This window comes from Octopus sinensis, linkage group LG9, assembly GCF_006345805.1.
Source record: "Octopus sinensis linkage group LG9, ASM634580v1, whole genome shotgun sequence".
Classification (NCBI taxonomy): Eukaryota; Metazoa; Mollusca; class Cephalopoda; order Octopoda; family Octopodidae; genus Octopus; species Octopus sinensis.
The window spans coordinates 63,162,690-63,174,285 of NC_043005.1; positions in this window are offsets into that span (position 1 = coordinate 63,162,690).

Consider the following 11,596-nt stretch of genomic DNA (forward strand, 5'->3'; position numbering starts at 1 on the left):
AAACCCAAACTTTCAGATAGGGGCTGTCTGATTCTTATGCAAATTGTTTGAAAGGATCACAAAAGTACAGCTTCCAAAATTACTGCAGAGCTTAATGACCACCTTAAGAACCCAGTTTCCACAAAAACTGTTTGCCAGGAGCTGGAAACAATTCAAACTTTATACCAGTCCATACCTTATAGAATTCAAGCTGTAATTACTGCCAAAGGCAGTCCTACACTATATTAAAATAAATTTGTTTGAAATTTTAAGGTGTTTCCATTATTTTATACAACCCTTGTATTCTTTCTCTTTTTTTATGCAGTTACATTTCCTTTTTATAAGCTTTTAATGAAATTTAAAGGGTATTCTTGTTTAGATTCAAAACAACACCAGGGGAAGGGCAAAAACAACTGCACATACACACATGCACATACATACATACATACATACATACATACATACATACATACATACATACATACATACATACATGCATACATACATACATACATACATGCATACATGCTGTTGGCGATTTCTTTTCCTTCTTTGAACTTTTCCCTTTCTCCTTTCTGACAATGAGCTATGCTTGAAATGTCAAACTCTTTATTTTCACTGAGCATCAAGCTAATACATTCTTTGTGCATGTCTTCTTGTCTGTTAATTTTATTATTCTTTTCTTTTTTGAATTGATTGCTGTTTATTTGAATCGACTATGTATGTGTGTTTGTGTGTATATATATATATATATATATATAACGGGAAGCTTTATGAAAATAAACAAAAGACAAAGGCAGGTAGAAAACAAACAAACAATTGTATTAGTATGGCGCTCTGGAATATAAATAAAACAAGTCTTTTACGTTTCGAGCCTACGCTCTTCAACAGAAAGATACACAGAAAAGAAACACGGAGAGAAACAAGGAGAGAAAAAAAATGCATGCAGAAGCTAGTGAATCAATATACACATACACATGCTTAAACATGCAAAACTGAATGTGTGTATCAGTCTTCCACACAGTTTCCATTAACCAAATTCACTCACAAGACATTGGTGGGTTAACAGGGATACAGACAAAGTTACTTGCCCAAGGTGGCACATATTGAGACTGAACCCAAAACCATGCAATTGTAAAGTGAACTTCTTAATCACAGAGTCATGTCTGTGCTTATGTGTTTTCAGCTTTTGTGGGACCTTCAGGTACAATTTTTCACAAAGGGCTACCAGAGTTTTAATAAGTTAGGGCCCTCATTCAATCTAAATAGAAAAGTGATTGTTAGTATACATGATAGTTGGAGAACACAAGTGAAAGAGAGTGTTGATATTTATAGTGTTAGCTAATATATTCATCAGAAGTTACTGTAGTGGTAATGATATGCAGTATGAGAATAAAATGAATGCTGAGAGGGGATAATTGCCATGTGCTGAGAGTGTGAAGTGCAATGCTTGAAAAAGATTAAGGAAGACATGAAGGAAAATTAGTTAAATCAAGGATCAGAATATTGGACTGCAATGATTAGGTAATAAGGAATTGAGAGGAGCAATTTTATGCTATACTACAGTTTGATCTTTGAGAAATAACATCTAAATCTCTTTCAAATCCCATCCTACCATCTTAAAAAAAAAGGAAGTATTACAGTGATCAATGTGGTCTTAGATATGACATGCTTGAATAAAAGTCAGGATGGTCATGGCAGGAATCTTTTGTTCATTAATCTAGTCAATAACAATAACAACAACATCAAAAGACACACACACACACACGCACATGCACACACAAACACACACACACACACACACACACACATACATGGGGAGACAGGGAGAGAGAAAGAGAAGCAATTACTAGCAAAAGTATAGAAATGATTCAGAGAGTGAAAAACCATGTTCTGGAAGCTGAAAGAAGAATTAACTTTCCAATCTTATTATCAATGTTCATACCATTTCTCATTTCATGGGGATTAGGAAGGTTTAGACAAAGTTAATAGACAAGAAGAGGCTGGAGATAGACAGGGTAAAGGAAATGGATCCAAACTCAATTGATATAATATATTTCTATTTCAATCTCATTTATTCAGCAATTATCTTATAACAAAGATATGTGACCCTGTGAACTGAGTCCAGATATACACCTACAGTCAGTCAGGTGATATATAGATATTTCAGATCCGTCATGTATAAAATGTGTGAGCTTTGTCAAATGATAAAAGTCATTATTCCTGAGAAAATCAAAGAGGCTCTTTCCTATGCAATAATATTTAAAGGGTTTCACTTATTGTTCAATCAAAGGGCCAATGAATAGTATCATTTCACCTCTACAGTGAGATGGAAGGAATCATTAAAAGTTAAGTACCTTAGTCATGAACATATCCTTTTACAGCACTGCTTACATGCTATGAACTAGCAACCTCTGGCTAGTTGCTGTGTAACCTATCAGTTCTAAATAATAAGTAGTGTCAGTTACTTAACTTTTCATGATTGTATATAATCATCAAGAGCTGTTTAGCTTCATTGAATTCAAGGAATTAGAAAAAGGGAATAATTATAGTCAAGTCATGTCCTTTCTAAAAGCATTTGGGAATCTTTTGAAATGAAATAGTTACAATTCATGATCAAAATTAGGATTAAGACATGGTTCATAAGTAACTTGTCTTGTAGAGTAAGACTCTTGTGCTTTTTAAATATGAGGTGGTATCAAAACGTTCTCAGGCTAATTCTGTAGTGTGCTAACAGATAGCAGCACATGGTTGCATGTACAGTGACCTTCATGAGGCAGTGTGCCAAGTGACATTGCTTTTTACTTCGCGAGTTGTGAAATTTGTGATCATGTGTGTGCTGTAGTTTGCGATTTTGTCATGGACAGGAAACTGGAACAAAGAGCCAACATGAAATTTTGCATTAAAGGGAAGTCTGCTACAGAGACATTGAGCACTCTTTGGCAAGCTTACAGCGACAAGGCAATGGGTCATATGCAATGTTTTGAGAGGCATGGGCACTTCAAACATGGAAGAATATCATTGGAAGATGATGAATGATCAGGATGACCTGTCACAAGTGTCAACACCAGAAATGTAGTATTGTGCAATGATACTTTGTCCCCCAGAGCCAGACCATTAGTCAAGAGTTCTACTGTGACATTTTGAAACATTTGAGGGAAGACATTTGGTGAAAGGCACCAAATTTGTCGAATTGGATTCTTCATAATGACAATGTACCCAGTCACTAAGTTCTCCTTACTCGTGAGCTTCTCACCAAAAACAACATGGTGTCACTTCTGCACCCACCCTATTCACCAGATTTAGTATCTGCTGAATTTCATCTCTTCAAGAGGAAAATGCAGCTCAAAGAACGTTATTGTTAAGCTCCCGATCATCTATGATCAAGCAGACATGATCTATGATGTACTTGCCAGAGCTATACTGCTCCTTGTATACAGTGCCCTCAAGGCCATGTTAGCCAAAGTGATAACAGGGTCTTTTTAATGTATTTGAAATGTTAAGATGTAATTTGAGTGTAATTTGGTTGCTGTATTTAGCATGGCAAGCAACCATGTAAAGACTCAACTGTTCAGTGTTTATAACAGGAAGTGAGTGCAACCACCTGTGAAAGTGTTTGCTATGACAACCCCACTCCCATCACCAAAGCAGACATTTAAAAATGGATATAAACAGTGTTAAATTAATTGTTTTGTTTGCAAATAATAAATTGTGTAACACTATATTTTTTTTAACAAGAATATCAAATAAAAATAGTGTGTGTGCATGCACTTGTGTGTGTTGACATCCTGTAGGTTAATCATTTGTTTTATCTCTAAGATAGTGATTTTGTGTGTGTGTGTGTGTGTGCAAGTATGTGTGCTATGCTAAAAGGAAAATAAAGTTAGCTATGCAGTAAATAGCTTTCTTTTGATCTTTCAGTTTTGTTGTTGTTAACAAAATTGGAAATTTTAATATCTATGGTGAAGTATTTATTTAATATTATCAAGTGAGTCGTAATGTCTAAATTTGAATAATTTAAAATTTTTGGTCAATGAGTTGAAATTCTGTTACGAGAATTGTGCTCTTAAATAAGCTATATATAACTCACGCAATCCATCACTGCTTAACATTAACCAAAAGTTTAATGTTTCAGTTTGAAAAATGCTGTGAGCTACCAAAATACAAATTCTAAAACTGAAATTACATTGCACTGCACTATTTTGTATTTTGTTTTGTCTATCTATGCTCTAAGATCAAATCCTACAGAAGGCAATTTTTATCCATCTGAAGTCAGTAAATGAAGTATCAATAACATGCTATGTAGCTTCTTTTGTTCTCTTCAAGGGAAAAGACAATGAGTTTGGAAAACGTAAATTTCCTATTGGAAAGTAGTTGTGCAAGTGAAATAAAATAACTACAACAAATGAAAATCAAAGCTTCTTCAGAGACTCAATTTGACAGCAGCTTATCCTTAGTTCTATCTTAGTTGCCATATCAGTGAAACATGGTTTTTAATGCTACAATACCAATGTGTACAGTAAAAATAATAGCTATTGGTCTTTGTCAGGTTATATAAGAGCAAGTGGTATGTTTGATCTAAAAGATTAAATTTTTCTTGTATACATCATGCATATATATATGTGTGTGTGTGTGTTTGTGTGTGTGTGTGTTTGTGTGAGTGCGTGCATGTGTGCGTGCGTGTGTGTGTGCGTGTGTATGTGTGTGTGTGTGTGTGTGTGTGTGTGTATGTATGTATACAAATGTGTGTGTTTGGGACTGAATTTGAGCATATTTTATGTCTCATTTTTTGGGTAGAGAACAGCTTGAAGTATTGGTGAACAGTCAATAGCATTAGAAAGCATAAAGATTAAAGTTGTAGTTAAGAAAAAGTTAGTAGACATGAGACCTTCTAAGCATTGGTAAAGAGTTATCTGTGTCATGATGATTCATGCCGGATATCAGAATACCAACATCATAACTGCTGCTCAATGCTCTGTGAACAGTGTAAATGCTGTAAGATATGACACAGACAGGTGCTACTGAGATTACAAAACTGTGGCCAGCAGGAAGGGTCACAGCAGGCATTTTGGCTCTGTCCACTAGCTAGAATTAATTCATCCTTACATCTTTGAACATAGCATTAGGCTCAGTTTCAATGGCTATGTGATGCTGCATATACCAGGTTCTGGAGCTGTTTTGAAGTCACAGTGAAAGCTGAGGGTGGCTATTTTGATTAAGCTGTTATCTCCCAGACATAATCTTGTTGATACTGTTTGATTTTTAAAAAAATACTTTTATTTTTAGATCGGATATATTTTCATTCCCTTTTCTTCTTCTTCTTCTTCTTTCTTCTTCTTCTTCTTCTTCTTCTTCTTCTTCTTCTTCTTCCTCTTCTTCATCATCATCATCATCATCATCATCATCACCATCATCACCATCATCATCATCACTATTATTATTATCATTATTATTATTTAACATCCTCCTTCCATACTAGCATGGGTTGGATAGTTTGACAGGAATTGGCAAGTCAGAAGTATGTACCAAGCCCTACTGCCTCTTATGTGTTAATAGCTTGCACTGAGTAGACAGCAGGGAATTTCTAAGGCCCTTTCATTCCATGTTTAGTTTCCATATCTGAAAATTCCTCTCTAATTCTACTAAAAATCCAGCTGTAAGAATAATAAGGTCATCAGCACAGAAGAGCTCCCCTAGGTAGCCAGTTTTAAATTTCTCTGTTATGGCCTGCAGGAATATGATAAACAAGAAGGGACTAAGAACCGATCCTTGATGAACTCTTACCTGCACACTAAATTCAGTGCTAACCTCATTGCTGACTTTCACCTTACAGCCAGTATCCCTGTAGATGGTTTGGACAGCTCTCACCAGTAACTCGTCTAGCCCTTGCTTCTACAGTGACCACCAGATGAGGGAGTGGTTGACCCTAATAAAGACCTTTTCCATGCTGACAAATGTCAAGTACAGCAGATTATTCCTGGCAAAATGCTTCTCCTGCATTTGCCTTACTAGAAAGATAATATCAGTAGTGCTTCTTCTGGGCACAAAACCAAATTGCACCTCATCTAGGTTAGATCTCTTCCTAATTAGCTGAGTTATGGCTCTTTCTGTAACTTTCATGACCAGGTCTGGCAATTTGATACCTTCGTAATCACTTGTGACTAAGGCGTCTCTTTTAGCTTTGTAGCAGTTGACAATAATGCTGCTACACCAATCATTGAGTATAATCTCTTCTTGGTTAACCTGATTAATGATATGTGTGACTAGGCCATGTCCCAATCTACTAGATATAATTTAAGCAGGTGATAATTCCTGATGTATCAGGGGCTTTCTCTGATTTCATAGTTTTAACTGCATAGCAACAGTTATAATATTGATTTGAAATACAAGCCTATTTCATGTTCTCTTTCCAGGTTGAAGTTTGCACACATTGGGTGGTGGAGGACATTGCTAACCCAGTTGCATCAGGCACCTAATTTCATTCACATTTCATTTTTAGCTTGGTTTCTATGGCTCAATACTTTTCCAAACATCAAACACTTTAAAAGTGTAGAACGTTCTTTTTCATAGCTCCAGCACTAGAGAGGTTTTGAGTTATTGACAATATTAAAAGATCTTCACAACCTCACTATTTACAGAGTACACTGGGTGCATTTTAATGATGCATGTCCTCAGTATGACTAAGGAAACCTCACTGTTCTCTGTCTCTGCTCACTTGCCAGCTTCTTTGCAAGGTAGGAAGCTTGAGTGATAGAGACATGAATGATAATGATGAGAGGATTGAGTGATAAGGTATGGAAAGTGGAATGTATATTCAAGGTAGCACAAGAGGTAGCACAATAACAGAAATCTAGAGTGAATGGAAGAGAAAGAGCAGGAATCCACTGTTAGAGTGACATGAAACAATGAAAGGTAGTATCAGGAAAGGAAGGAAAGATAGAATGGCCTAGGCACAAATGATCCAAAGTAACTAACTATCTATAGGCAACTAGACAGGAATGAATATATATATATATAAATTATTCAAATGTCAACAGTTTTGCAGAAAGCACCAAGTATTATAACAACTTGCATGCAATAATGTTGTTCAGGCATAAATAATCCTTAGAGCTCACCAAGCTTTTAATTTTGTCATTTTCTTCCCATAAAAGAGCAGAATTTGAAAATCAAGAGTTATTATCAATAGACGTAGGGTTAAAGTGAAGCATATAATATTTTGTTTTCTATATATCTTGGGTCAAAAAATGAAATTGTTATATATTGATTCTGCTTATTTTTTCAGAGTTTTTTTCATCAGATGCAAAAATTTCTATTAACTGTCCATTGTGGTTATTGATTATTTTTTTCTGCTTACGCAGCAGTTTAATTTTAAAATATATTCTAGATAGGTGAAAAGAAGAGGTAGCCTCTTACCATAATTGCAAGAATTGATAATATTTTTTATGATTTAATAAGAATTTAAATCCTGCCAAGGCTAAATTGACTTTCATCCTTACAAGGTCAATGAAATGAACACCATTTCTTGAATACCATTGTTGATTTAATCATGTATAACACTAACCCCAAACTATGTTACCCTGTACTTATATTAAAAATCAATATTATAATTGTTACTATGAAGAATATAGGTAGAGTCTTATCTACTAACATTGTAACACTTCATAGTGACACAAGAGTTTGTTATGATGAAGATCGAATGGAATTAGCAGAATGCATCTTTGATATATATGTATGATTGACATATATTGAAACAAATCTAGCTTAAAAAGGTAACAATTCAGGTCAGAATTTTGTTCCTGAAAAACCAGATTTTAAAAAATCTGCTGGATCTCACTCATAAGGGAATCTCACATTGCTTATAAACTCTATATTTGGAAGGACTCTTTTTAAACTCTGTTGGACTTTTGGACTTTACTCATAGGATATTGGAATATTGCATATATACCATTATGCGTAAAAAATGGATTTACAACTTCAATACCCATACATGTCTTGCATCTATTTTCTTTCCTCCACCTCACTCTCTATTTTGTATCACATCTAAACTTACTATGACTTAACTATCCTCTCACACCGTCTCCAATGAAGGAATATAATTAATAAATATCCTAGAAACAGCTGTAAGACCTTCTATCTATAAATGCTCTATCTACACAGCCTTGGATTTTATCTTATTATGCAAAAAATAGGCTATGTGCAAATGATGAACGTGTTTTCGAGGGAGATAATCAAAGAACATAACATTGTAATACTTCATGTAAAATAAATATTCCTTCAAGAATCCATAAAAATACCTAGATCACCACCAAAATTTCATCTTCTGTTCCTTGTGTCATTACCAACTTTTTCTGCAAGTTTCATCAAATACCGTCCACAACTTTTTGAGTTATTTTTCACACAGACGGACAGTCGGACAAACCAATGCAGATGAAAACATAACCTCCTACCTTGGCAGAGGTAATAAGTGACTGATTATAAAAATATGTACTGGGTAGATGTGATTGGTTAAAACTCTTCAAAGGAGTGCCTAAGGATGGCCACATTCCAATAGCTGAAACAAGTAAAAGAATAAAAGTAAAAATAATTATTTGGAAACAGCATGTATGTAGAATCTGCTCTATGTTTTGTTAGCGGAATTGTTTATTAAAGTTATGTAAAATGTCTTTCACGTTTTCATTAGTAAGTAATAAACTTTGCTTCATTCATTTTTACCTTATGTTGTAATGTCTAGGAAAATATCCTATTGTTTTCCTTCTCATAATTTAATATTTCTGAAGAATGTAATATTTTGTTTTAAAATATGCATTTGATTGAGAAACGGAATTGCATATTTTTCTTTCAAACTGTAAGTTTTAAGTTTGATACCTCAAAGAATTGATGGTACTTATAAAGAAAAGATATTTATAATTTGTGAAGAAATACTTTGATATTTTATCTTATTTGTTTATACTTCAGAATTCCATAACTGAAAATGGAATTCAATTTCCAAAGTAAACATAAAACGACTGTTTCCATCTCTTTAAGTAATTTTGGGGTTGGTATCCTTGGAAACTTTTTAGAAGCATTTCATCATAAAAACTAGCTTATTCTTTATTTATGTGTATCTGAATAGTGTTTGAAAAATGATATTTTTAAAGACCATTCATCTTTTATGACAAGTCTAGAGCTTGCAATAAAATATTCTTTGGAAAAAAAAACAAACAAATCATATTTGGCCTTGAATTGTCAGCATTCTCTCAGTAATCGCTTTTTCATAAGTTTCTTCAAAAATATCTTTTTATTTATTTATCATCTAGAGGTTTTCTTAAATTATGATTGTATATTTATAAGACTGTATTCAGAAAATGTGTTTGGTTCATAATCAATAGGTCGTAGGTTCAATTTCTGGACCATGTGCTGCATTGTGTCCTGGAGACACTTCATTTCACATTGATCCAGTCTATTCAGCTTTAATGAGTTCCAGTTAGATGCAGGTGCAGCCCTCTTTCCTTCCGTCTGTTACATTTTTCGTGTTCCTTTGACTCAAGGCAGTGGATGATGAGAGTGTCTTTGCCTGTGTCTGCGTTAACCCCTACATAATTATCAAAAGTATGATGCATATTATCAAAAAGTATGCATGTGTGTGTATGTGTGTGCATATATATATATATATATATATATATATATATGTCAGTGTGCACACACGACAGAGTGTAAGCGCCCTGAGAGAAATGCTGGACATAAGAAGCATTGGATGTGGCGTGCAAGAGAGACGTTTGCGCTGGTATGGTCATGTACTACGAATGGATGAGGAGAGATGTGTGAAGAAGTGCCACTCCCAAACAGTTGAAGGAATCCGGGGTAGAGGTAGACCCAGGAAGAGATGGGATGAGGTGGTCAAGCATGACCATCGAACGTTGGGCCTCACAGAGGCAATGATGAAAGATTGAGATGTGGAGATATGCTGTCACTGCGAAGACCTGACAAATAACGTGAGTTTATGGCTGTTTCCTGCAACAGCTTCACGTAGCAGCCCCAGTCCATTCCAAAAGTACCTTGGATCACAGAGTGGCCTGCTGTGCTTACCTTGGATCGTAGAGCAACCTGCTGTGCTTAAAGAGACCTATTGAGTCAAGTACATCAACATCAAAATAAAAATCAAATGGAAACTGTAGTTGTGATACCCGTGCTGGTGGCACGTAAAAAGCACCAACTGATCGTGGCTATTGCCAGCTTCCCCTGGCACCTGTGCTGGTGGCATGTAAAAAGCACCCACTACATTCATGGGGTGGTTGGCTTTAGGAAGGGCATCCAGCTGTAGAAACACTGCCAGATCAGACTGGATCCTGGTGCAGCCTCCTGGCTTCCCAGACCCTGGTCAAACCATTCAACCCATGCTAGCTTGGAAAACGGATGTTAAATGATGATGATGATGATGATGATATATACACACACACACACAGACAGACACACATACACATACAAACACACACACATACACATACAAACGCACACATACACACACACACACACACACACACACACACACATGTAAATCTGTTAAAATGCTGAGTCTGTCAATGATCAATCAATTCATTGCGATGTGATTCCTTTTTATATCGATTTCTAACCCTGATGAAATTTTCAGTTAACTATATTTAAATGCATCTTAGTTTAATTTTGTTATTTGAATTAATTGAGTATGGAAACAACTGTAGGTTGTAAAGAATTGAGCTTATTTGTAATTGGAGTTCTATTAATGAATTGATGTCCATCTGTCGATTTCTCCATTTACTTTTCTCAGATATATATATACATATATATATATATTAAAGAAGGGGTGCTGAAAAATTCCAGGTTTTAAGGGTGTCATAAAAGGCCTGGCTGGAAGCTCAACTTTTCAAGTTCTTTTACAGAGCTTAGAAAAACTGAAGGACTACTGCAATAAGTGTGCGAATCTGAGTGGGGAATAGTTGAATAAAATCATAATTAATTAATCTTCTTGTATTTTTTTTTACCCAAAGTCAGGAAATTTTCAGTACCCCATCGTGTGTGTGTGTGTGTATTAGACAGGGTCCCCTGCTCCCTTATTTGGTGGTCAGTGTGGAAGCTAGGGATTGATGAGTGGTTAATGAGAGCAGTACAAGCCATGTACAGGGATGCTGCAAGTAAGGTGAAGGTTGGTAACGAGTACTGCAATGAATTCAGTGTACAAGTAAGAATTCATCAAGGTTCGGTTCTCAGCCACCTCTTATTTATCTTAGTCCTCTAGGCCTTAAAGGAATTCAAGACTGGCTACCCCTGGGAGCTCCTCTATGTTGATGACCTTGCTTTTGTAGCTGAATCGATACCTGACCTAGGGAAGAAATTTCAGGTGTGGAAACAAGGCCTGGAATCTAAGGGCCTTAGTGTTAGTTTAGCAAAAGCCAAAGTTCTTGTAAGTAGGAAAACAAACATATCACAAGTGTCTTCTGGGAGATGGCCCTGCTTGATATGTAAGAAGGATGTTGGTAGAAACTCCATATATTGTACCCAGTGCAAGCTTTGAGCACATAAGAAGTGTAGTGGTATCACAGAAAAGTTAATGGAGAATATAGTCTTTGTGTTTGGCAAATGTGCAGGTACAATAAGCACTAAA